Raw genomic sequence first — 25,216 nt, forward strand, 5'->3', positions numbered from 1 at the left:
AAGCCAAGGAGTGCAACATTCACAAGAAAACGGACACTATTTCGACAGGTACACAGAATTTGGAGAGGAACCCGCCTTGCAATGCCGAAGACAATACTGCACGTCGGACTCATCGTCATTGAAGCCTGGTTCAAGGGCTACTGAGGGAGTCCTGGATTAGGGGGTCTCTGGACAGCCAGACTATATCCTTTGGCCGGACTGTTAGACTATGAAGATACAAGATTGAAGACTTCGTATCGTGTCCGGATGGGACTCTACTTGGCGTGGAAGGCAAGCTAGGCAATACGGATATGGATATCTCCTCCTTTGTAACTGACCTTGTGTAACCCTAACCCTCTCCAGTGTATATATAAACTGAAGGGTTTTAGTCCGTAGGACAACAATCACAACATACAGTCATACCATAGGCTAGCTTCTAGGGTTTAGCCTCTCTGATCTCGTGGTAGATCTACTCTTGTACTACCCATATCATCAATATTAATCAAGCAGGACGTATGGTTTTACCTCCATCAAGAGGGCTCGAACCTGGGTAAAACATCGTGTCCTCTGCCTCCTGTTACCATCCAGCCTAGACGCACAGTTCGGGACCCCCTACCCGAGATCCGCCGGTTTTGACACCGACAATCCCCTTGTATTGTTCATCATCAGCCCTGGAGGCAATCCACCACCACCACACTGGAGTAGGGTATTACACCACAACGGTGGCCCGAACCAGTATAAATCTTGTGTGTTTCTGTGTTGCGAGTTTGTCGAGTTCATCCGTGAGATCTTAGCGAGTTAGGGCGTAGATCGGTGGGAGGAAAAGACTTCGCGTGCACCCCAGTGTTTGAACCTTAAGGGTTTGCCGGAACCCCACAACCGACATTAGTAGGCGAAACTAAACCGATAATTCGAAGAGACTTGCAACGATATCAAATCATGCATATAAGAATTCATAGAAGAACCAAATAATATTCATAGATAATCTTGTTCATAAATCCACAATTCATCGGATCTCGACAAACACACCGCAAAAGAGTATTACATCGAATAGATCTCCAAGAACATCGAGGAGAACTTTGTATTGAGAATCAAAGAGAGAGAACAAGCCATCTAGCTAATAACTATGGACCCGAAGGTTTGTGGTAAACTACTCATGCTTCATCGGAGAGGCAATGGTGTTCATGTAGAAGCCCTCCGTGATCGATTCCCCCTCCGGCAGATCACCGAAAAAGGCCCCAAGATGGGATCTGACAGGTACAGAAGGTTGCGGCAGTGTAAAAGTGGTTTCGTTGCTCTCCCTGATGTTTCTAGGGTATAACAGTATATATAGGCGAAATAAGTGCGTCGGTTGACCTACGAGGGGCCCATGAGGGTGGGGGCGTGCCTACCCCCCTGGGCGCTCCCTCCTACCTCGTGGCTTCCTCGTGGAGTTCCAGACTTCAACTCCAAGTCTTCTGGCTTGCTTTCGGTCCAAGAAAGATCATCGCGAGTGTTTCATTCCGTTTGGTATTCCTTTTCTGCAAAGCTCTAAAATAGGCCAAAACAGAAACTGGCACTGGGCCTCCGGTTAATAGGTTAGTCCCAAAAATAATATAAAAGAGCATATTAAAGCCCATTAAACATCCAAAATAGATAATATAATAGCATGGAACAATCAAAAATTATAGATACGTTGGAGACGTATCATTGATCACCAAAACATACATCAAGTACATCATGTGAATATCCCATTGTCACCACAGATAAGCACATGCAAGGCATACAACATATGTTCTCAAATCCTTAAAGACTCAATCCAATAAGATAACTTCAAAGGGAAAACTCAATCCATTACAAGAAGGTAGAGGGGGAGAAACATCATAAGATCCAACTATAATAGCAAAGCTCGTGTACATCAAGATCGTGCCAAATCAAGAACACGAGAGAGAGAGAGAGAGATCAAACACATAGCTACTATTACATACCCTCAGCCCTGAGGGTGAACTACTCCCTCCTCGTCATGGAGAGTGCCGAGATGATGAAGATGGCCACCGGTGATGATTTCCCCCTCCGGCAGGGTGCCAGAACAGGGACCCGATTAGTTTTTGGTGGCTACAGAGGCTTGCAGTGGTGGAACTCCCGATCTAGGTTATGTTCTGGAGGTTTGGGAATATATAAGAGGTGTTGGCGTTGAGAACAAGTCAGGGGAGCCCACAAGTCAACCACAAGGTTAGATGGCGCGCCCTAGGGGGGTGGGGGCGCCCTCCACCCTTGTGGATGACTCGGGACTCTTCTGGACCAACTCCAGTACTCCATGGGCTTCTTTTCGTCCAAAACAATCGTCGTAAAGTTCCAGGTCAATTGGACTCTGTTTGATATTCCTTTTCTGCGAAACTCAAGAACAAGGGAAAAAACAGAAAGTGACACTGGGCTCTAGGTTAATAATTTAGTCCCAAAAATCATATAAAATAGCATATTAATGCATATAAAACATCCAAGATAGATAATATAATAGCATGGAACAATAAAAAATTATAGATACGTTGGAGACATATCAAGCATCCCCAAGCTTAATTCCTGCTCATCATCGAGTAGGTAAATGGTAAAAATAGAATTTTTGATGTGGAATGCTACCTAACATATTTATCCATGTAATTTCCTTTATTCTAGCATGAATGTTTAGATCCGCATGATTCAAAACAAAAGTTTAATATTGACATAAAACAATAATACTTCAAGCCTACTAACAAGTCAATTATGTCTTCTCAAAAGAACATGGACAAAGAAAGATTATCCCTACAAAATAATATAGTCTGGCTATGCTTCATCTTCATCACACACAAAATTCAAATCATGCACAACCCCGATGACAAGCCAAGAAATTGTTTCATACTTTTGATGTTCTCAAACTTTTTCAAGTTTCACGCAATACATGAGTGTGAGCCATGGACATAGCACAATAGGTGGAATAGATGGTGGTTGTGGAGCAGACAAAAAGAAAGAGATAGTCTCACATCAACTAGGCGTATCAACGGGCTATGGAGATGCCCATCAATAGATATCAATGTGAGTGGGTAGAGATTGCCATGCAACGGATGCACCAGAGCTATAAGTTTATGAAAGCTCAAAAAGAAACTAAGTGGGGTGCATCCAACTTGCTTGCTCACGAAGACTTAGGGCAATTTGAGGAAGACCATCATTGGAATATACAAGCCAAGTTCTATAATGAAAATTCCCACTAGTATATGCAAGTGATAACGTAGGAGACTCTCTATCATGAAGATCATGGTGCTACTTTGAAGCACAAGTGTGGTAAAAGGATGGTAACATTGCCCCTTCTCTCTTTTCTCTCTTTTTTTGGGCCTTCTATTTTTTTGGCCTCTTTTTTTTTGTCCGGAGTCTCATCCCGACTTTTGGGGGAATCATAGTCTCCATCATCCTTTCCTCACATGGGACAATGCTCTAATAATGAAGATCATCACACTTTTATTTACTTACAACTCAAGAATTACAACTCAATACTTAGAAAAAAATGTGAATCTATATGAATGCCTCTGGCGGTGTACCGGGATGTGCAATGAATCAAGAGTAACATGTATGAGAGAATTATGAATGGTGGCTTTGCCCATACGATGTCAACTACATGATCATGCAAAGCAATATGACAATGATGGAGTGTGTCATAATAAACGGAACGGTGGAATGTTGCCTGGCAATATATCTCGGAATGGCTATGGAAATGCCATAGTAGGTAGGTATGGTGGCTATTTTGAGGAAGGTATATGGTGGGTGTATGGTACCGGCGAAAGTTGTGCGGTACTAGAGAGGCTAGCAATGGTGGAAGGGTGAGAGTGCGTATAATCCATGGACTCAACATTAGTCATAAAGAACTCACATACTTATTGCAAAAGTCTATTAGCCATCGAAACAAAATACTACACGCATGCTCCTAGGGGGATAGATTGGTAGGAAACGACCATCGCTCATCCCCGACCGCCACTCATAAGGAAGACAATCAAAAAATATCTCATGCTCCAACTTCATTACATAACGGTTCACCATACGTGCATGCTACAGGACTCACAACCCTTAACACAAGTATTTCTCAAATTCACAACTACTCACTAGCATGACTCTAATATCACCATCTTCATATCTCAAAACAATCATAAGGGATCAAACTTCTCATAGTATTCAATGCACTTTATATGAAAGTTTTATTATATCCCTTTTGGATGCCTATCATATTTGGACTGAATTTATAACCAAATAAAATTACCATCTTACTTGAACTTTTTATTAAACTAAAATATGAAAAACATTATTCTAAATAACAACAAGAAAATAATAATAAAAGAAAATGAAGCTCCAAGCAAGACACATATCATGTGGTGAATAAAAATATAGCTCCAAGTAAAGTTGTCGATGAATGAAGATGAAAGAGGGGATGCCATCGGGGGCATCCCCAAGCTTAGGATCTTAGTTGTCCTTTAATATTAACTTGGGGTGCCTTGGGAATCCCCAAGCATAGGCTCTTGCCACTCCTTATTCCCTAGTCCATCGAAACTTCACCCAAAACATGAAAACTTCACAACACAAAACTCAACAGAAAACTCGTAAGCTTCGTTAGTATAAGAAAGCAAATCACCACTTTGGGTACTGTTGTGAACTCATTATTTTTTTATATTGATGTAATATCTACTGTATTCCAACTTCTCCATGGTTCATACTCTCCGATACTACTCATAGATTCATCAAAATAAGCAAACAACACATAGAAAACAGAATTTATCAAAAACAGAACAGTCTGTAGTAATCTGTAACTCTCGAATACTTATATAAGTCCAAAAATTCTGAAATATTAGGAAAACTTGAGAAATTTGTTTATTAATCTTATGCAAAAAGAATCAGTATTTTATCACGCTTCTGCTAAAAATGAAAATTATTTTCCTGAGCACAAAATTTTCTTTTTTTCAACAAGATGAAATCAACTATCACCGTAAGCCATCCCAAAGGTCTTACTTGGCACTTTATTGAAAAAAAAGCTATAAAACACGATTACTACAGTAGCATAATCATGTGAACACACGAAAATAGTAGGTATAAATATTGGGTTGTCTCCCAACAAGCTCTTTTCTTTATTGCCTTTCGAGCTAGGCATGATGATGACAATGATGCTTACATAAAAGATATGAGTTGAAGCATAAAGAGAGCATCATGAAGCATATGACAAGCACATTTTAAGTCTAACCCACTTCCTATGCATAGGGATTTTGTTATCAAACAACTTATGGTAACAAGAATCAACTTGCATAGGAAGGTAAAACAAACATAACTTCAAGATTTTCAACACATAAAGAGGAAACTTGATATTATTGCAACTCCTACAAGCATATATTCCTCCCTCATAATAATTTTCAGTAGCATCATGAATGAATGAATTCAACAATATAACCATCACATAAAGCATTATTTTCATGATCTACAAGCATAGAAATTTTACAACTCAATAAAATAACTATCATGTGAGGCATAATCAAATTGAAAATTAAAATCATGATGACAAGCTTCATGGTTATCATTATTCTCTATAGCATGCATGTCATCACAATAATCATCATAAATAGGAGGCATGCTTTCATCATAATAAATTCGCTCCTCAAAACTTGGGGGACAAAAAATATCATCTTCATCAAACATAGCATCCCCAAGCTTGTGGCTTTGCATATCATTAGAATCATGGATATTCAAAGAATTCATACTAACAACATTGCAATCATGCTCATCATTCAAGGATTGAGTGCCAAACATTTTAATGCATTCTTCTTCTAACACTTTGGCACAATTATCGGAATCCTTATTTTCACGAAAGACATTAAAAAGATGAAGCATATGAGGCAACCTCAATTCCATTTTTTTGTAGTTTTCTTTTATAGACTAAACTAGTGATAAAACAAGAAACTAAAAGATTCGATTGCAAGATCTAAAGATATGCCTTCAAGCACTAACCTCCCCGGCAACGGCGCCAGAAAAGAGCTTGATGTCTACTACACAACTTTATCTGTGTAGACGTTGTTGGGCCTCCAAGTGCAGAGTTTTGTAGGATAGCAACAAATTTCCCTCAAGTGGATGACCTAAGGTTTATCAATCTGTGGGAGGCATAGGATGAAGATGGTCTCTCTCAAACAACCCTGCAACCAAATAACAAAGAGTCTATTTTGTCGCCAACACACCGAATACAATGGTAAATTGTATAGGTGCACTAGTTCGGCGAAGAGATGGTGATACAAGTGCAATATGGATGGTAGATATAGGTTTTTGTAATCTGAAAATATGAAAACAGCAAGGTAACAAGTGGTAAAAGTGAGCGGAAACGGTATTGCAATGCTTGGAAACAAGGCCTATGGTTCATACTTTCACTAGTGCAAGTTCTCTCAACAATGATAAAATAATTAGATCATATAAAAATCCCTCAACGTGCAATAAAGAGTCACTCCGAAGTCACTAATAGTGGAGAATAAATGAAGAGATTATTGTAGGGTACGAAACCACCTCAAAGTTATTATCTCGGATTGATCTATTGGGCTATTCCTATAAGTGTCACAAACAGCCCTAGAGTTTGTACTAAAATAACACCTTAAGACACACATCAACCAAAACCCTAATGGCACCTAGATACTCCAATGTCACCACAAGTATCCGCGGGTTTGATTATACGATATGCATCACACAATCTCATATTCATCTATTCGAACCTACACAAAGAAATTCAAAGAGTGCCCCAAAGTTTCTACCGGAGAGTCAAAACAAAAACATGTGCCAACCCCTATGCATAAGTTCAAAAGGTCACATAACCCGCAAGTTGATCACCAAAACATACATCAAGTAGATCACGTGAATATCCATTGTCACCATAGATAAGCACATGCAAGACATACATCTAGTGTTCTCAAATCCTTAAAGACTCAATCCGATAAGATAACTTCAAAGGGAAAACTCAATATATTACAAGAAGGTAAAGGGGGAGAAACATCATAAGATCCAACTATAATAGCAAAGCTCATGGTACATCAAGATCGTGCCAAATCAAGAACATGAGAGACAGAGATAGAGAGAGAGAGAGAGAGATCAAACACATAGCTACTGGTACATACCCTCAGCACCGAGGGTGAACTACTCCCTCCTCGTCATGGAGAGCGTTGGGATGATAAAGATGGCCATCGATGATGATTTCCCCCTTCGGCAGGGTACCGGAACAGGGCCCCAATTAGTTTTTGGTGGCTACAGAGGCTTGCAGCGGCGAACTCCCGATCTAGGTTCGGTTCTGGAGGTTTGGGGATATATAAGAGGTGTTGGCATCGAGAACAAGTCAGGGGAGCCCACGAGTCAACCACAAGGTCGGAGGGCGCGCCCTAGGGGTGCGGGCGTCCTCCACCCTTGTTGATGACTCGGGACTCTTCTGGGCCAACTCCGGTACTCCGTGGGCTTGTTTTGGCTCAAAAACAATCGTCGTAAAGTTTCAGGTCAATTCGACTCCGTTTGATATTCCTTATCCGTGAAACTCAAAAACAAGGAAAAAGAGAAACTGGCACTAGGCTCTAGGTTAGTCCCCAAAATCATATAAAATAGCATATAAATGCTTATTAAACATCCAAGATGGATAATATAATAGCATGGAACAATCAAAAATTATAGATACGTCGGAGACTACTTAGGTGTTGTTCTTACTTGAATAAACCTCCTACTTATGATTAACCCCCCTACAAGCATCCGCAACTACAGAAAAGTATTAAGAATAAATACTAACCATAGCATTAAACTTTTGGATCCAATCGGTCCCTTACGAAATAGCGCATAAAATGGGGTTTAAGCTTCTATCACTCTCGCAACCCACCATCTAATGGCTACTCCACAATGCATTCCCTTAGGCCCAAATATGGTGAAGTGTCATGTAGTCGACGTTCACATGACACCACTAAGGGAATAACAACATACATACTATCAAAATATCGAACACATATCAAGTTCACATGATTACTTGCAACATGGTTTCTCCCGTGACCTCAAGAACAAAAGTAATTACTCACAAATGATAAACATGTTCATGATTAGAGGAGTATTAAATAGCATAATGGATCTGAACATATAATATTCCACCAAATAAATCATATAGTAATCAACTACAAGATGTAATCAACACTACTAGTCACCCACAAGCACCAATCTATAGTTCCGGTAACAAGATTGAACACAAGAGATGAACTAGAGTTTGAGAGGATATGGTGTTGTCGAAGATGTTGATGGAGATTGCCCTCCCCAAGATGGGAGAGTTGTTGGTGACGATGATGACGATGATTTCCCCCTCCAGGAGGGAAGTTCCCCCGGTGGAATCGCTCCGCCGGAGGGCAAAAGTGCTCCTGCCCAAGTTCCGGCTCGAGGCGGCGGTGCTTCGTCCCGAAAGTCCTCTCCTTATTTTTTTCTAGGTCAAAATGACTTATATACCAGAAGATGGGCACCGGAGGTGGGCCGAGGAGGCCATAACCCACCAGGGTGCGCCTGGGGGGCCTAGCCCGCCCAGGTGGGCTGTGCCCACCTGGTGGCCCCCCTCTGGTGTTTATTGTCTCCAGTATTTCTTAAATAAGCCATAAAAAATCTCCGTGAAGTTTTAGCTCATTTGGAGTTGTGTAGAATAGGTGGCCTGACGTAGCTTTTCCAGGTCCAGGTTTCCAACTGCCGGAATGCTCCCTCTTGGTGTGTTCCTTGCAAATTATGAAAGAAAGGCATTATAATTACTCCAAAAGGCATTATTATGGATAAAAAATTGTAAATAACAGTAAGAAAACATGATGCAAAATGGACGTATCAACTCCCCCAATCTTAGACCTCGCTTGTCCTCAAGCGAAAATCGAAATTGAAAAACATGTCCACATGCTTTGAGAGAGAGGTGTCGATAAAAACAAAATACGGACATAGAAGCATCATGTTGATTATTATAACCACAAAAACATTAAACATAGGACTTTTATCATAGAACTTTTATCATATACTTCTCATGAATCAGTAATAGTTCATCACACAATCAAAGTATAAAGCAAAAACTCTATTAGAAACCGACAAACTATGTTCTCAGTCAACTTTGCAAGTACAATTCATCACCTTTTTAGGAAGGGTCACGTGTCGGAGCCTTTAGGCAAGTTCACATACTCAACCATCATATTGTCTTCTATGATTGCTAACACTCACCTCGTACCCATGAGCAAAACGTTTCAACCAGACACATAGAAAGATAGGGGCTTATAGTTTCGCCTCCCAACATACTCACCTCAAGGGTGATGTCAACAATAATAACTCATGCCATCTATATTCAACTGGACATATGTGCCTAGATCTTTCCTCGGCACATGATGCTTGCCAAAGGAGAAAAATAAAAGGAATAGAAGGAAAACTTTGACTCTTTGCATAAAAGTAAGTGCATAAAAATAAAGGATAGGCTCTTCGTAGAGGGAAGCAGAGGTTGCCATGCGCTTATTTGTTTGTATGCTCAATCCCTTAGTGCAAGAGAACGTCATGTTGTATTGCCCCTTAAGATGACAACCTTTATTATGCAGTCTGTCGCTTTTATTCTTTGTCATCCAAGTTCGTACAACGCTCAATTTTCTCGTACACTAAATGATCTCACACTTTTAGAAGCAATTTTTATTGCTTTTTTACACTGATGGAAACTTACTTGAGGGATCTTGCTCAATCCCTAGGTAGGTATGGTGGACACTTGAAAAAGATTTGGGTTTAAGGGTTTTTGGTGTAGAAGTAGTATCTCTACTTAGTGCAGATTTTTTTGGCTAGCAAAGATAGGGGCAAACACCACATGTTAAAAGGATCTATGACAATATGACTTCTATGTGAATATAAACAAACATAAACCATTAAGTTGTCTTCCTTGTCCAGCGTCAACAATTTTGGCATATAATATTTTGATGAGGGATCACAATAAAAAAAACATTTCTAGGATAGTATATCTGTATGTGAATCTTCTCTTCCCTTATTAAATCTTTCATGAGTTGCATCATTGACTAATGCTATGTTTGTCAATCTCTAATAAAATTTTCTACTTATACTTTTCCTTATGTGGTGCTATCACCTACCATAGGATTAGGATATAATCTTATTGATTTGTTTCCTTTCTTCATTTATTTCCTTTCTCTTTTTCTTTCTTTCTTATTTCTTTTCTTTATTTGCAACATGAAAGTAAAGAAAGCAAAAACTCAAACTAACTTTATTATATAACTTGCACACGATTACAAGGATAGATCACTAGGCAAACTCTCAAAGAAGAAAGGGTCAAACTAAATTTATTTCATCTAAAAGAAAATGATCGAACTAGGATAAGTAAAAGCAAAAAAGATAGTGGGATGATACGATACCGGGGCACCTCCCCCCAAGCTTGGCGGAAGCCAAGGGGAGTGCCCATACCAAATACTCAGTTCTCCTTTGGTGGTGAAGAAGATGATGATGGTGATGAAGGAGAGATCGTGTCCTCGGATTTCCATGGTAGTGGCCCACCATCATAAAAGGAGGAGTGAGTCTCACGAGTCCTGCAACCAGCAACCAAACTCATAACTTTAAACCTCGCCTCATATTCAAAGACTTGGTTTTGAAGATCATAGATCTGGCTTTGGAGAAAGTTGATTTGCTCGTTGAGGGTGAAGATGATGTCCTTCATGGTCTTGCCATCCACCTTGAAATCACGGGGAAGGTCCGTGATCATGAGGTGATTGCCATTGAGCCCACGCTCCACCATCCCCTTGCACCAGAAGACGTCTTGCTCCACAGCTTCAAGCCTGGCCTCCATGGTTCCCGTCCCCTTGGGACACGGCACATCACAGAGGTGAAGCACCCCCTCATGCATCTGGATGACCTGAGGGTGCTGCACCACTTCCCGCAAATATGGGTTGATGACGTTCTTGAAGAACTTGTCCTTGGAGAAGCTTGAAGAGGCCATGGTAGATGGGATCTGACAGAAAACAACAAGGAAAAAGAGAACAAAGGATTTCTCTGCGATACGGTGATCAATAGGTTTGGGAAGTATATATATATATATATTATCTTGGAGGACACATGGAAAAATGGAGTATGGAGGGTGTCCCATGTGGGCACAACCCACCTGGGCGCACCAGGCAAGCCTGGCGCGCCCTGGTGTCTTGTGCCCACCAGGGACGCTTCCTAGAAGTTTCTTCATTTCCAAAATTTTAAAATATTCCAAAACTGATAAAAAATATTTTTACGGATTTTTCGGAGTCCGTTTACTTACCGTATCATGTACCTCTTTATTTTCACGATTCTAGAGTTTTCCGGAAGGACTCTTTTATGTGTTCTTCCGGTGTCAAAGTTTGGATAATATTACTTTCAATATTGATAGGCGTACCTGAGATATAATGCTTTATTCGTTGCCCATTGACAACCTTCAGGTTAGTACCTTCGGAGTTATTTATTTTGATGGCTCGAGACCAGTAAACCTCCTCGATGATGTATGGGCCTTCCCATTTCGAGAGGAGCTTTCCTGCAAAAAATCTAAAACGAGAGTTGTACAAAAGAACATATTCTCCAACTTTAAACTCATGCTTTTTAATTCTTTTGTCATGCCATCTTTTAACTTTTTGTTTGAATAACTTTGCATTCTCATAAGCTTGGGTTCTCCATTCATCTAAGGAGCTTATATCAAATAACCTCTTTTCACCAGCAAGTTTGAAATCATAGTTGAGTTCTTTAACTGCCCAATATGCTTTATGTTCTAACTCAAGAGGCAAATGGCAAGCTTTTCCATAAACCATTTTATAAGGAGACATACCCATAGGATTTTTATATGCTGTTCTATAAGCCCAAAGTGCATCATCTAATTTCTTAGACCAATTCTTCCTGGACCTATTAACAGTCTTTTGCAAAATTATTTTATTTCTCTATTGCTAAGTTCAACTTGACCACTAGACTAAGGATGATAGGGTGATGCAATTCTATGGTTAACATCATACTTAGCAAGCATCTTACGAGAAGCACCATGAATAAAGTGTGAACCACCATCAGTCATTAAATATCTAGGGACTCCAAACCTTGGGAAAATAACTTCCTTAAGCATTTTAATAGAGGTGTTGTGATCAGCTAGCACTACTGGTTGGAATGGCTTCTACCAATTTAGTAACATAATCAACAACAACCAAAATATGTGTATACCCAGTAGAGGAAAGAAAAGGTCCCATGTAATCAAATCCCCAAACATCAAATGGTTCAACAACAAGTGAATAATTCATAGGCATTTCTTGACGCTTACCGATATTACCTATTATTTGACATTCATCACAAGAAGAGACAAACTTACGAGCATCCTTGAAGACTGTAGGCCAATAAAATCCAGATTGCAGTGCCTTGTGAGTAGTTCTATCTCCAGCATGATGCCCTCCATAAGCCTCAGAGTGACATTTCCATAGGATCTGTCCCTGTTCATGCTCAGGTACACACCGTCTAATAATACCATCTACTCCTTTATAAAGATGTGGGTCATCCCAAAAGTAATGTCTTAAATCACAGAAGAATTTTTCCATTGCTGGTATGTAAAGCTAGGTGGTAAATATTTAGCAACAATGTAATTAGCATAGTCATCATACCAAGGAGTACTATTAGCAACATTTACTGCAGCTAACTGCTCATGAGGAAAACTATCATCAATAGGTAGTGGGTCATCAAGCACATTTTCAAGCCTAGACAAATTACTAGCTACGGGGTTCTTAGCTCCTTTTCTATCAATGATATGTAAATCAAATTATTGTAACAAGAGAACCCAATGAAGTCTAGGTTTAGCATCCTTCTTTTCCATAAGATATTTAATAGCAGCATGGTCTGTGTGAACAGTTACTTTGGAATCAACAATATAAGATCTAAATTTATCACAAGCAAACACCACTGCTAAGAATTCTTTTTCAGTAGTAGCATAATTTCTTTGAGAACTGTCTAGAGTTTACTAGCATAATGAAAAACATTAAGTTTCTTATCAACTCTTTGTCCTAGAACAACACCAACAGCATAATCACTAGCATCACACATAATTTCAAAAGGCAAGTTCCAATCAGCTGGTTGGACAATAGGTGCAGATATTAAGGCTTCTAAACAATCATCATCAAAAACAAAAGGAATATCCTTTTGCAAAAGATTAATAAGAGGCCTAGAAATTTTAGAAAATTCTTTGATAAATCTCCTATAGTGTCGGGGGTTTGGTGCGACATATGCCAATGGATGGCTTATCATGGTGGGGGCGAGTAGAACGTCGCCGGTGCCTAGAAACGGGATGAGGCGAAGACATGCACGCCGGCGAATCTTACCCAGCTTCAGGGCTCTCCGCGGAGATAACACCCCTACTGCTGCTCTGCGGGGTCTCCGCATGATCACTATGGTCAAGTGTTTACACGGTTGCTCCTTGAGCTGTATCTGGCGGTAGGAGAGGGCAAGGCTAGCTCCCTCCTTCTATTTGGTATGGTATAGAACTACTGGGATCCAACCCTTTGCATGGGTGCCCTGGGGGGTTTATATAGGCCTACCCCCCAGGTGTACAATGGTAATTAGACTGGGTACGGGCCCAGCCGTCAGTGCCTCCGACCTCCGACTTCTCCGCCGACTGCTGGGGCCCGCCGACTGGTCTGGTACGGAGCCGACAGGCCGCGTCCGCCGCGGGCGGGTCTTGCCGGCTGCTGATTACTGTAGCCGTGCTCTTCATGACGCAGGCTTGGTCATGGGGTCGTGGCAACAATCCCGCCGCCTGGCGGGCGATCACTGTGGCCACTCCCCATCTCATCTTGATTAATGGCGTGTGGGCCCCGGGGCTGGCTTGGCCGACTTCCCCGGGCCGACTCCCGACGGGTCCGACTGGAGGTCCTCCCACTGTCTCCTGAGATCTCGCTGGCTGGTGGGTCCCGATGCTTCCAGGCTGTACAGACAAGCCGTCGTGGGAACAGGACTCGGTACTGTGGTGCTGACGTTAGGGCCGGCATGGCAACAGTGCCACACTGCACGGAGATCTTCCAGAGTACGGCATGTTGTGGCCATGCCTGCCCTTGGTGAGGGGCGGGGGTAGGCTTTGCTGTAGCCACGCCCTGCCTCGTCCCCCTTTGATGAGGTCGTGATTTGTTGGACTCGCCGGCCGGCTCCCCAAGCCAGCTTCTCTGGAAGTCATCCCTGTTACTCAGCCGTGGGCGGGCAGCTGGCCGCCCTACCGTCGACTCCTCAGGAGGCGGCTCTTCGTCCCGGAGTCTTGAGGGGCGCAGCCTGCCCTTATGTCTTGAAAGGTCCTGGGGCCCGGCTGGGCCTACCCGTGGCCCATTACTCCAATAGTAGTCCCCGAAGCTGGTGAGGCGCCACGGACGATCGGCCGAGAAGCCTCAGCAGTTTCTCTCTCCGGGTGCTTGACGCATGGTCTTGATTGACTTCTGCCAGGCTGACTAGAAGGAGTCGGACTCGCCCGACTCAGACTCACTCAATTCCGACTTGCTCAGTAGTTCGAACGTCGCGGCGGGATTTCAAGTGGCGAGGGCACGTGGCTAGGCCGTTCGGCCCGCCACTACCACACCTCGGCGCCCGAGTGGATCCGATGCGGCCCCGGTGGACGGTTGGGATTCCCGTGGAGTTACTACGCGCAGTAACTTTTCGGGGATCATGGGGGACGTGGGGTTGTGGGCGCAGTAAATCCCCAAGTCCGTCCCCTCGGCTTCGCAGCCCACGGGGCTATAAGTAGGGGGAAGAGGGGGGCACGCGCGCCCCTCCTTCCCACTACCTCTCGCTCTCTTCATCCTCGCTCTCCTTGCTCTCCTGCTTCCTCTCTTCTTCGCTCCGCCGCACGCCCAAGCTCCAGCGAACACCGCGGCGACAGCTTCGCGATGAGTTCCTCCTCTGCTACCGCGCCTCCCCCAATGCGCTCCGGCACCTGGGACGGCTCCGAAGTCCACGAAGACCATATCGAGTTGCTCCGCCGGACCCGTCGGCTTCCCGGCGAGGATCGCGTGCAGGTGCGTCTTGCGCCGGAGGGGGAGATTTCCCCCGCCCCGCAGGAGGGCGAGCGGGTCATCTTCCGCTCGCACTGCCTGCGCGGGTTGGGGCTGTCGGCGAGCAGCTTTTTCCGGTCGTTCATGGAGTTCTACGGCCTTCAGCCACACCACCTCACCCCCAACACAGTGGTGCTGTTGTCTGCCTTTGTGGCTCTGTGCGAAGGCTTCCTCGGAGTCCTCCCCGCCCTCGAGCTCTGGGGGAGTTCTTCTTCTCCAAGCTCGGCACCCAGGCCGCGGGCGTGCCGGCTCAGTGCGGCGCCTTCATCGCCATGCGAAGGACAGGAGCCAACAACCAGTTCCCCTCCGTCTCGCTGTTGAAGTCGGTGAAGATGTGGCAGAGGTCCTACTTCTACATCAGGAACGTCGCCACGAGGGGCGACTGGGTCAATCTGCCAGCTTTCAAAGCCGACCCGCCGGCTGGGAGACTGCCCAACTGGTCGTACCGGGCCAAGTCGCTGAAGCCCACGGGAGCCGGTGCCATCACGCGACTCCGAGTGCTGACGCAGTCCGAGGGTCTGACTGGTCCGGACCTGCTGGCCGCCTTTGTGTCGCGCCGAGTTCTTCCACTCCAAGGCCGCCCTCACATGATATGCCAGATGAGCGGGCACCGCGACCCGAGTCGGATGTGCACCAAGGACATGCCTCACGAAGAGGTGGCCCACATGGTGAACTATCTTTCGGACAGCAGGCTCCTGGAGGACTGGCGATTCGGCAAGGAGACGTACTCTCGCGCCAACCCCCCGCCCGGGGTGAGTCGCCTTTCTTTTCTTTAGATTGTCTTCTTCTTGCCGAGTTTTGTTCTGATCAGTCGGCTTTGGATAGAATCCCCTTCTTCACCCACCAGCCGGCACCTCGGGACCGGCCCATGAGTTCGTCGCTGACCGGGCGGAGAACGACGTCGACGACCCCGGTCTGGGGGCGGCGGCTCTGGAAGACGACGCCGAGGGAGGAGGAGGGACGACAGGCGACTTCAGGCCCTCGGCTACCTTCGCCGACTGGCCTGAAGACAACGTTGAGGGAGAAGTCACCCCTCGCCATCGGCCAGGGGCCGGCCAGCCGGGCGCGGGCTCTTCTGCCGCATCGGGCACTCTAGGCGGCGGGAAGAAGCGCCGGGCTGCGCCGACTTTGTTCGGCAGCCGGCCGAAGAAGCCCAAGGGCTCGGCTGCGGCAACCCGGCGGGACGAGGCAGCCGCGAAGGCCATCCGCTTCCGTAAGGAAGTGAAGAAGCCGCCGTTGGTCTCTGCGTAAGTATTCTGTCTTCAAAGTTTTATTCTTTCTTCATGATTTGTCTGAATCTCTGCTTGCCCCTCTTGCTTCAGGGCTCCCCTCTCTCTTGAGCGGGTCGCCGCCGCCTCCGTCATGGGGTCAGCGGAGACGTCTGCCACCACTCGGCGGATTGACCCTGCCGCTGACCTCCGGGAGGCGACGGAGCGGAATGCACGGGAGAGGCACAATGAAGAAGAGGCCCTCTGCGTGGAGAGGGCGGAGGCCTCCGCCAAGAAAAGACTAGCGGAGGCAGAAGCCGCCGCCGCGGTGAAGCAGCGGGCTGAGGATGCCGCACGCTGCCAGTCGGCAGTGCTTGTCACCCCGCTGAGCTCTGCACCGCCGCCTCCAGAGTCCGCGGGGCCGACTGGAGAAGCCGGCAGGGAGAACCCCGTCGAGGAGAGGGAGGGTGGCGACCCCTCTACTCCGGACGCAAATGTTCTGCCGCCGCCTCCGCCGCCGTCTGAAGGCGCGCGAGGCGAGCAGCCAGCGGACCCTCCGGTGCCGCCGACCGAAGACGAGGCCGTGGCGAGGCTACTCCTTCAAGTTGGCTCGCCAACGCGCCGTCGTCTGGAGAAGGCAACTTCGGCACCCCACCCCCTCGAAGCCGGCACCGCCAGCTTGGCGGCCCCAGACGCCGAAGCGACGAGCGCCGCACCTGTTGGGTGGGTGCGAGGAGGCGGCACAGGGCCGCTGAACCGGGCGCTCCTGGACGTCCAGGCGAAGCTCCGCGCTAAGGGCGACGGCCTCCAGAGTTGCACCAAGGCGTTCCTAGCGTCGCGGGCAGCCGTCCGGCTATGTTGTTTCTTTGGGCCTTTGTTTTCTTGTTCCTCTTTGTGGGGGCGCGCCAGCGCACCCACTGGGTGTAGTCCACGAGTTTCGGGTCGACTGCTGAGCAGGCGGCCTGGAACTCCAATTGAATAACTTCTGGGTACTAACTTTGTCTGAAATGCTTGTCGCAGGATAACCACAACCTCCGCGTCACTACCTTCAACCGTAATGTTGAAGAGCTGGGCAAGCGGACCGCCAACTTGGCGGAGAGCCGGAGTAAGTCTCTCTTTTTCTTCTCTGCAGGGGCGCGCTAGCGCACCCACGGGCTGTAGTCCCCGAGATTCGGGCCGACTGCTGAGCAGTCGGGCCGGATCTTCCTGGCGACCTTCTTTATTGACGACTGTTGTCTTTCGTTCTTTCCTTCAGGAGTCAACGCTGCTCTTCAACAGTAGTTGAGTGAAGCCAACTCCGCCCTGCGCGCCAAAGGGGAGGAGTGCAGTAGGCTCGCCGCAGAGCGTGATCTGCTGGCCACTCAGTTGGCGGAGCAGAAGGAGCTGCTTGTGAAGTCGCAAAGGGAGGCGGAGGAGGCGGAAACTGCTCTCTTGGCCGAGTTCGCGAGCGAGCGCTCCTCCTGGTCTGACAAGGAGGCGCTGCTGTCCTCCGGCTTCCACGAGATCGAAGACATAGTTGATGGTGAGTCTCTTTATTCTCTTTCCTCAAGCTGTCGATTTAAATCGTGCCAACTCCTGGTTTTTGACTTTCTTCTTTGTTTCTTCTCGTCTTTGCAGACTTCTTCCCTGGGCAATCGTAGGCCGCCATCCAAGCCATCGAGGCCGACCGCGAAAGTCAGAGGGCGGAGGGCGCGAAGGTCGCCGCCGATGCCCCCCGAACTCTTGACGAGCACATCCTAAGCATCGAGGCTCGCCTTTGGCCGGCTCACCGGATGCTGCGCCGGCTTCAGCGCGTCGGTGCCCAGGCGATTGCCGCCTTGTGGCCAGATATGCAGGCTCCGCGCACCCCCAGCCTGACGGCCAACTGGATGGAGGTCGCGGCTGGTCGTCTTGAGGCCTGGAAGGGCTCTTCGGCCCGGGCTGGAGCGCGCCGAGCCTTGGAGTTCGTCAAGGCGTGGTACCCGGGGCTGGATCTGGACCGGCTGGCCACGCTTCGGTTGAAGGCCCAGCCGGAGCTGGAGGCTACGGAAGATGCCCTCGTCAAACGTGCTGCAGCGATCGCCGAGTACACCGAGACCAGCGTCTTTGTCCCCGAGCGGTCTGAAGATGGTGAGGAGGTCCCGCCGGAGTGGTTTGGGATGAACCCAGACTACGGTGAAGACTCGGTGGAGGTGATCGGCTCCAGCGTCGAGGAGGAGGACGAGGCAGAGGATGAGGGCGAGGCGGAGGCACCAGAAGACGAAGCAGACGGCCAGCCTCAGCCTGACCGCGCCTCTAGCAACGAGCCGCGTGTGGCCGACCCGACTGCTGCCAGAGGCGATCAAGCCGAGACTAGCCGGCCGACCGCCCCGACGCCTGACGCTGGCGCCTCCTCCGACCCCCTAAATCCGTCTGCCGCCTCTTGAGCTGCCGCTGTCTCTTTTGTTTTATCTGCTTCAGTAGTCTTTTGAAGAACTTGTTAATTCACACAATTCCACCCGCGGGGTGTATTTTGGACCTCTACTCGACAATTCGGCCAAGGGCCTATGTTATGTAAATATATATCTATCTTTTCTTGCTCATTTTTCTTTTGTCTTGTTTTCATTTGCCCCTTTCTTTTAGTTGCCTGCCTTGCCAATCGGACAGCCACTCTGCGGACTGTCGCTGGATCAAGTGCCAGGCTACTTTGGGAAAGCAACTACTTAGCCGTTTTCAAGGTTGTTTGAGCAAGTTGGATAGAAGACGGCAATCCGACTGTCCGAGAGTCGGTTTGCGAGAAAGGTTGGAGGCCATCTTGAGCTATGTTTTATGCTTTGAGTCCTTAGCCATTTTTCGTGTGAGCACCCATTCTACCCTACCTCTGCCCACCGTACAGTCGCTCTGCGAGCTGCGGCTTTTGACAGAAGACGGCTTAGGTGTTACACACTACTTGTCCAGCTGCAGGAAGCATTTCATAGTGCAAGGCGGCAAGTCCCTGGGCCGACTTGTCGAGCCCGGTGCCAAGCGGCATGACAAAGAGTAACATACTTGTAGGCATAATTTCTATCATATAGACAAAAGAGGGCACTCCCTGAGCTCATCTCAGGGGGCCCGAAGTCTTGATACTTAGGTACAAAAGGTAACGTGGTACATACTGCATCAACTGTAAAATCTTCGAAGGAGATTTGCATTCCATGGCCGTTCTATCTCCTTGCCAGAGTCGTCCCTCTTGCATGCTTGGGGCTTCTGAGCGTCGATCAGGTAGTAGGAATCGTTGCCGAGTACCTTGCTGATGATGAAAGGGCCTTCCCAAGGCGCCGACAGCTTGTGCTGGCCAGCTGTTCGCTAGATCAGCCGGAGCACAAGGTCGCCTTCTTGGAAAGATCTTGATCTGACCATCCTGTTGTGGTACCGGCGTAGGCTCTGCTGGTAGATGCTGGACCGGCTGAGCGCCAACAGCCGGCCCTCTTCCAACAGATCAACGCCGTCTTGTCGTGCTTCTTCTGCTTCCTCCTCCGTGTACATGGTGACCCTTGGGGAGTCAAACTCTATGTCCGTTGGGATGACGGCTTCGGCACCATAGACGAGGAAGAAGGGTGTGAAGCCGATTGACTTGTTTGGAGTCGTGTGCAGACTCTAGAGGACGGCTGGCAGCTCGTCGAGCCAGCAGCTAGCCGAGCGCTCCAGAGGTTCAATCAACCGAGGCTTGATGCCGGACAGGATGAGGCCGTTTGCTCGCTCCACTTGGCCGTTTGACTGCGGGTGGGCGACGGATGCTAGGTCCAGTCGGATACCCTGTGTTGCGCAGAAACGGGCCAAGGCGCCTTTGGCAAAATTTGTGCCGTTGTCGGTGATGATGCTGTGTGGTATGCCGTATCGGATTGTGATATCGGTGATGAAGGTCACGGCAGTCGGATCGTTCAGTTTCTTAATTGGCTTCACTTCCACCCACTTGGTGAACTTGTCCACTGCGACAAGTAGGTGAGTTAAACCACCTCGTGCTATCTTGAATGGTCCCACCATGTCTAGACCCCAAACTGCGAAAGGCCAGGCAATGGGGATGGTCTTGAGCGCAGAAGCCGGCTGGTGCGGCTTGGAGCTGAACTTCTAGCACCCTTTGCATTTTTGGACCAACTCCTTGTCCTCTTCCAAGGCAGTCGGCCAAAAGAAACCGTGCCGAAAAGCTTTGGCAACGAGTGCTCTTGAAGCCGCATGGTGGCCACATTCGCCTTGATGGATGTCTTTGAGAATCGCCTGGCCTTGCTCTGGCTCTACGCAGCGCTGGTAGACACCAGAGACGCTGCTCCTGACCAGCTCTCTGTTGATTATGGTATAGGCTGCCTCCCGGCGTTGTACTTGCCGAGCTGAGGTCTCATCAGTTGGTAGCTCTTTGTTCATCAGGAATTTGAGGATGGGCTGGGCCCATGAGGGTGCTGCTATTTCTTCGACTACTAGAACTGCGACTTGGACGAGGGCGGCTAGGCTGGGAGGCGGCGGGTTGGAGTCAATAGCCGCTTGCTAGGTTGATGAAGTCCCCAAGCCGACTGGTGCGGTCCTTGGGCCGAGTTCTGGAATCTTTGAGTCCGCCTCCGCAGTCCCCTGGCCGGGCTCGACCGTGGCGGCCTTGGAGTCATCCGCCAAAGTCCCCGTTCCGACTGCCGGAGCTCTGGAGTCGGATCCGCTGTCTTCGGGAGGAGCCAGCACAAAAATGGAGTCTGATTCTGTTGAAGGCTTGACAGACGGCTTGAGGAGGCGTTGAAGGGCGACGCCAGAGGGTATTGCTTGGCGGGTAGAGCCGGTTCATGCCAAGGCGTCTGCTTGGTCGTTGTCATTTCTTGGCACATGGAGGAACTTGCACCCTTCGAAATACCCGCTGAGTTGCTGCACGAGGAAACGGTAGCTCGCCATGTTTGCGTCTTTCGCGTCCCAGTCGCCAGATGACTGCTGGACCACTAAGTCCGAGTTGCCATAACACAAGATCCGGCGGATGCCAAGCTCTTTGGCAAGCCGGAGTCCGTGAATGAGCACCTCGTACTCGGCAACGTTGTTGGAGGCGGAAAAATGGATTTGCAGTGCATATTTGAGATTGTCGCCTTCAGGAGAGGTGAGGACGACGCCGACTCCCAAGCCGGTGCACATCTTGGAGCCGTCGAAGTGCATCTGCCAATGGGTGGAGTCAAGTGCTGGAGGCAGGTACTGGGTCTCGGCCCAATCGATGAGGAAGTCGGCCAGTGCTTGTGACTTGATAGCGGTGCGCGGCTGGTAGTAGATCGTGTAAGGAGCCAGCTCTATGGCCCACTTGGCCACTCGACTAGAGGCATCTCGGCTACCGATGATCTCGGCAAGTGGAGCCGTGCAGACCACTGTGATTGGATGCTCTTGAAAGTAAGGCTTCAATTTCTTGGCGCCAAAGTGCACGCCATAGCACATCTTCTGGTAGTGGGGGTAGTTCTGCTTGGAGGTCGACAGTACCTCGCTCAGGTAATATACTGGTCTCTGGACAGGCAGCGCCTTGCCTTCATCCTTGCGCTCCACTACAATGACTGTGCTGACTACCCGGCTGGTGACGGCAATGTACAGGAGCATAGGTTCCTTGGGAGTCGGCGTCGCCAGGACGGGTGGAGTGGTCAGTATCTTCTTCAACTGGTGAAAAGCCTCGTCCGCCTTATGGTTCCACTCGAAAAAAGTGGTCTTCTTCATGAGTTGGTATAAGGGGAGAGCTTTCTCGCCCAGCCGACTGATGAATCGGCTGATGGACGCTAAGCAGCCGGTGAACTTCTGCACATCCAGCAGTCGGCAGGGTACCTCCATTCTCTCGATGGCCTTGATTTTTACTGGGTTACATTCTATGCCGCGCTCAGAGACCAAGAAACCTAGCAGCTGGCCGGCTGGTACTCCGAAGACACACTTCTCGGGGTTGAGCTTGATCTGGAACCGGCGCAGGTTCTCAAAGGTTTCCTTGAGGTCTTCCAACAGTGTTCCACGTTTTTCCGTCTTCACCACCACGTCGTCCACGTATATGTGGGCGTTTCTGCCGAGTTGCTTGAGGAGACACTTCTGCATGCAACGTTGAAAGGTGGCGCCGGCATTCCTCAAGCCGAACGTCATGGTGAGGTAGCAGAATGCTCCAAACGGCATGATGAAGGCGGTCTTCAGTCTGTGAGCCGGGTTCAGCTTGATCTGGTGATATCCTGAGTATGCATCCAAGAAACTCAACAGCTCGCATCCGGCCGTGGAGTCTATCACCTGATCGATTCTTGGTAGAGCAAATGGGCCCTTGGGGCAGGCCTTGTTGAGGCTCGTGTAGTCAATACACATTCGCCACTGCTTGTTCTTCTTTAGCACCAGGACCGGGTTTGCCAGCCACTCCGGAAAGAAAACTTCCATAATGAAGCCAGCTACTAGGAGTCGGGCTATCTCTTCTCCGACGACTCTTCTCTTCTCTTCTAATAAGCGGCGCAGGGGCTGCCTGACCGGCTTTGCATCAGATCGGACATGTAATTTGTGCTCAGCGAAATCCGTCGGTACACCTGGCATGTCTTTGGGAGACCATGCGAAGATGTCCCGATTCTCACGGAGGAAATCGACGAGCTCGCCTTCCTATTTGTTGTCGAGGTTTGCACCTACGACTGCGTACCTCTCTGGGTGCTCCGGATCCAAGGGTATCTTCTTTGTCTCTTTGGCCGGCTTGAACGAACCTTCGGCTTCCGACTCCTTTGGGTCGGGCGATATCTCCGGCTGCTTGCCGGCCATCGCCACAACTCGTTCAAATAGCCGCTTCTCGGCTGCGACTACCAGGGACTCGGCCAGCCGACTGCTCTCAGCTGCGCAAGCAGACGACTTCCGGTAGTCGCCTGCCACAGTCAGAATTCCCCTGGAACTGGGCATCTTCATCTTGAGGTAAGCATAGTGGGGGACCGCCATGAACTTGGCCAAGGCGGGTCGGCCAAGTAGCGCATGGTACGGGCTCTCAAGGTCCACCACTTCAAACCAAACAGGCTCTCTTCGGAAGTGATCTTTGTTCCCAAAGAGGACGTCAATCAGGATCTTGCCGATTGGTGAGCAGGACAGCCCAGGAACAATGCCGTGGAACACAGTCCGGCTGTTCTGAAGCTGTCTTTGCTTGATTCCTAACTTCTCCATGGTGTCCTTGTAGAGGATATTGATGCTGCTGCCCCTGTCTATCAGAACTCCCGAGAAACGCGCGGCCCGTTTATCCGTGGCAAAGGTGGCGTTCAGGACCAAGGCGTAGGAGCCCGGACTCGGCATCACTTCTGGGTGGTCAGCCCTGCTCCAGCTGATGGGCTTCTCAGACCAGTGCATGAACTCCGGCATCTCTAAGGCTACTGCGTTCACCTCTTGTCGCTGCAGCCGCCAGCTGCGTCAATCATCAGCCATACTGGTGAACACCACATAGGCCCCATGCTCTTCAGGGTATTCGTCTTGCACCGTACCGACTGGCCAGACTGTCGGCTGCTGGGGCGGAGGCGGAGGCGGCTGCCCAGCAGGCGGGGGTGGCATGAGGCCGTCTCCCTTGGCGATCCTAGTGAGCCAGTGGCACTTCCGGGTGGTGTGATTCGACGACTTCGTGCCGCTGTGGAACTTGCAAGGTCCATCCAAGGTCTGCTCATAGGAGAAGGCCGGCAACCAGTTCGGCTTGCCGCCTTTCTGTCGCTTGGGCGTAGGCTGCTCTTCTGGCTGCTGGGCTTCAACTATCGCGACCTGCCGGCTGCTGGAAGCCGGCTGCGGGGCCTTGCGCTTGTGGTCGCTCTGCTGTTGTCGCCGACTGGCGTCTCCCGCCGGAGTTCTTGGAGCTGAGGAGCCACTTTGCCGGTCGTGCTGATTTGAATTTCCGCCTTCATGGAGGAGTCGGCCATAGCGTACTTGTCTTCTATGATCAGCAGCTCGTCGAGGGTTTCTGGCTCGTCGCAGAGGAGCTTGTGCTTGAGGAGGGTGCCTTCTCGGCACCCGGCTGTGAAGTACTCGATGGCCTGCACCTCGTGCACGCCCTCCCAGGAGTTTCGGAGCTCAGCCCAATGCGTGAGGTAGTTGCGGGTCGACTCGCCAGGACCTTGCACGCACAAGGAGAGCTGACGAGGCTTGGGAGGACGCTTGTACGTGCTGGTGAAGTTGCGGACGAACGCTTCGGTGAAGTCGACCCAACTGTTGATGCTGCGGGGCTTCAGGCTGTTCAGCCATGTCCGGGCCGTGCCCTGGAGCATCAGCAGAACGTACTTTACGGCGACACGCTTGTTGCCGTTTGCTATGCTGACAGCCGTGGAGTAGTCGACTAGCCAGTCTTCCGGCTTCACGGAGCCGGTATACTTGGGCGTGTCTCTTTGGAGCATGAACCCTCTGGGAAAGGGCTCGTCCCGAATGCGGGGCCCGGAACAAGGCGGACCCAGCTCGTCTTCTTCCTCCAGCGCCAGGGACCGGTGAAGTCGGTCGATCCGGAGGCGGGCGTCGTTCTCTCCAACTCCCTCTCGGTGTCCAAGGCGGTCACCGAGAGTCGGATGGTCAACAGGTGGCGGGGAGACTCGCCTCTCCTTGCGGGGAGGGGGAGGCCGACAGTCGTCCCGTCGTTCCACTGCTCTCGGGCGGCCGTCTCGGTTGCGCTCTATGGTAATCTGAGTCCGACTGTGGCTGACAGCCGACTCCTTGTCCTTTCTTCCTCGGGCGCCACCAGTCGGCGTCCGAGACGTCGCACCTTGATCTCTGGGCGGGTCGTCGTTTGGCTGCAGCGGCGCCTCCCTGCGGCAACCGGCCTCGTTCTGCGCGGCGGCCGCGTCGAGGAGCCGCTGGACTCGCTTCGTCATGAGGCGGTGTTCTTCGCCCTTGAAATTGTCCAGCTCATCTGCCGCTGCCTGGGCGGCTCGGATGTTCTCCGCTGGTGTAGCGTACACGGGGCGGCTAGCCCCAAACAGGCTGGCGATGGCTATGCCGCGCTGCTGGACCGCGCCAAGGCGGCTGGGCCCTGCCGGGGCCGGCGAGCCACCAACGGCGCGATCC

Source organism: Triticum urartu, chromosome 6A, assembly GCF_056163025.1.
Source record: "Triticum urartu cultivar PI428250 chromosome 6A, HENAU_Tu73, whole genome shotgun sequence".
Taxonomy (NCBI): Eukaryota; Viridiplantae; Streptophyta; class Magnoliopsida; order Poales; family Poaceae; genus Triticum; species Triticum urartu.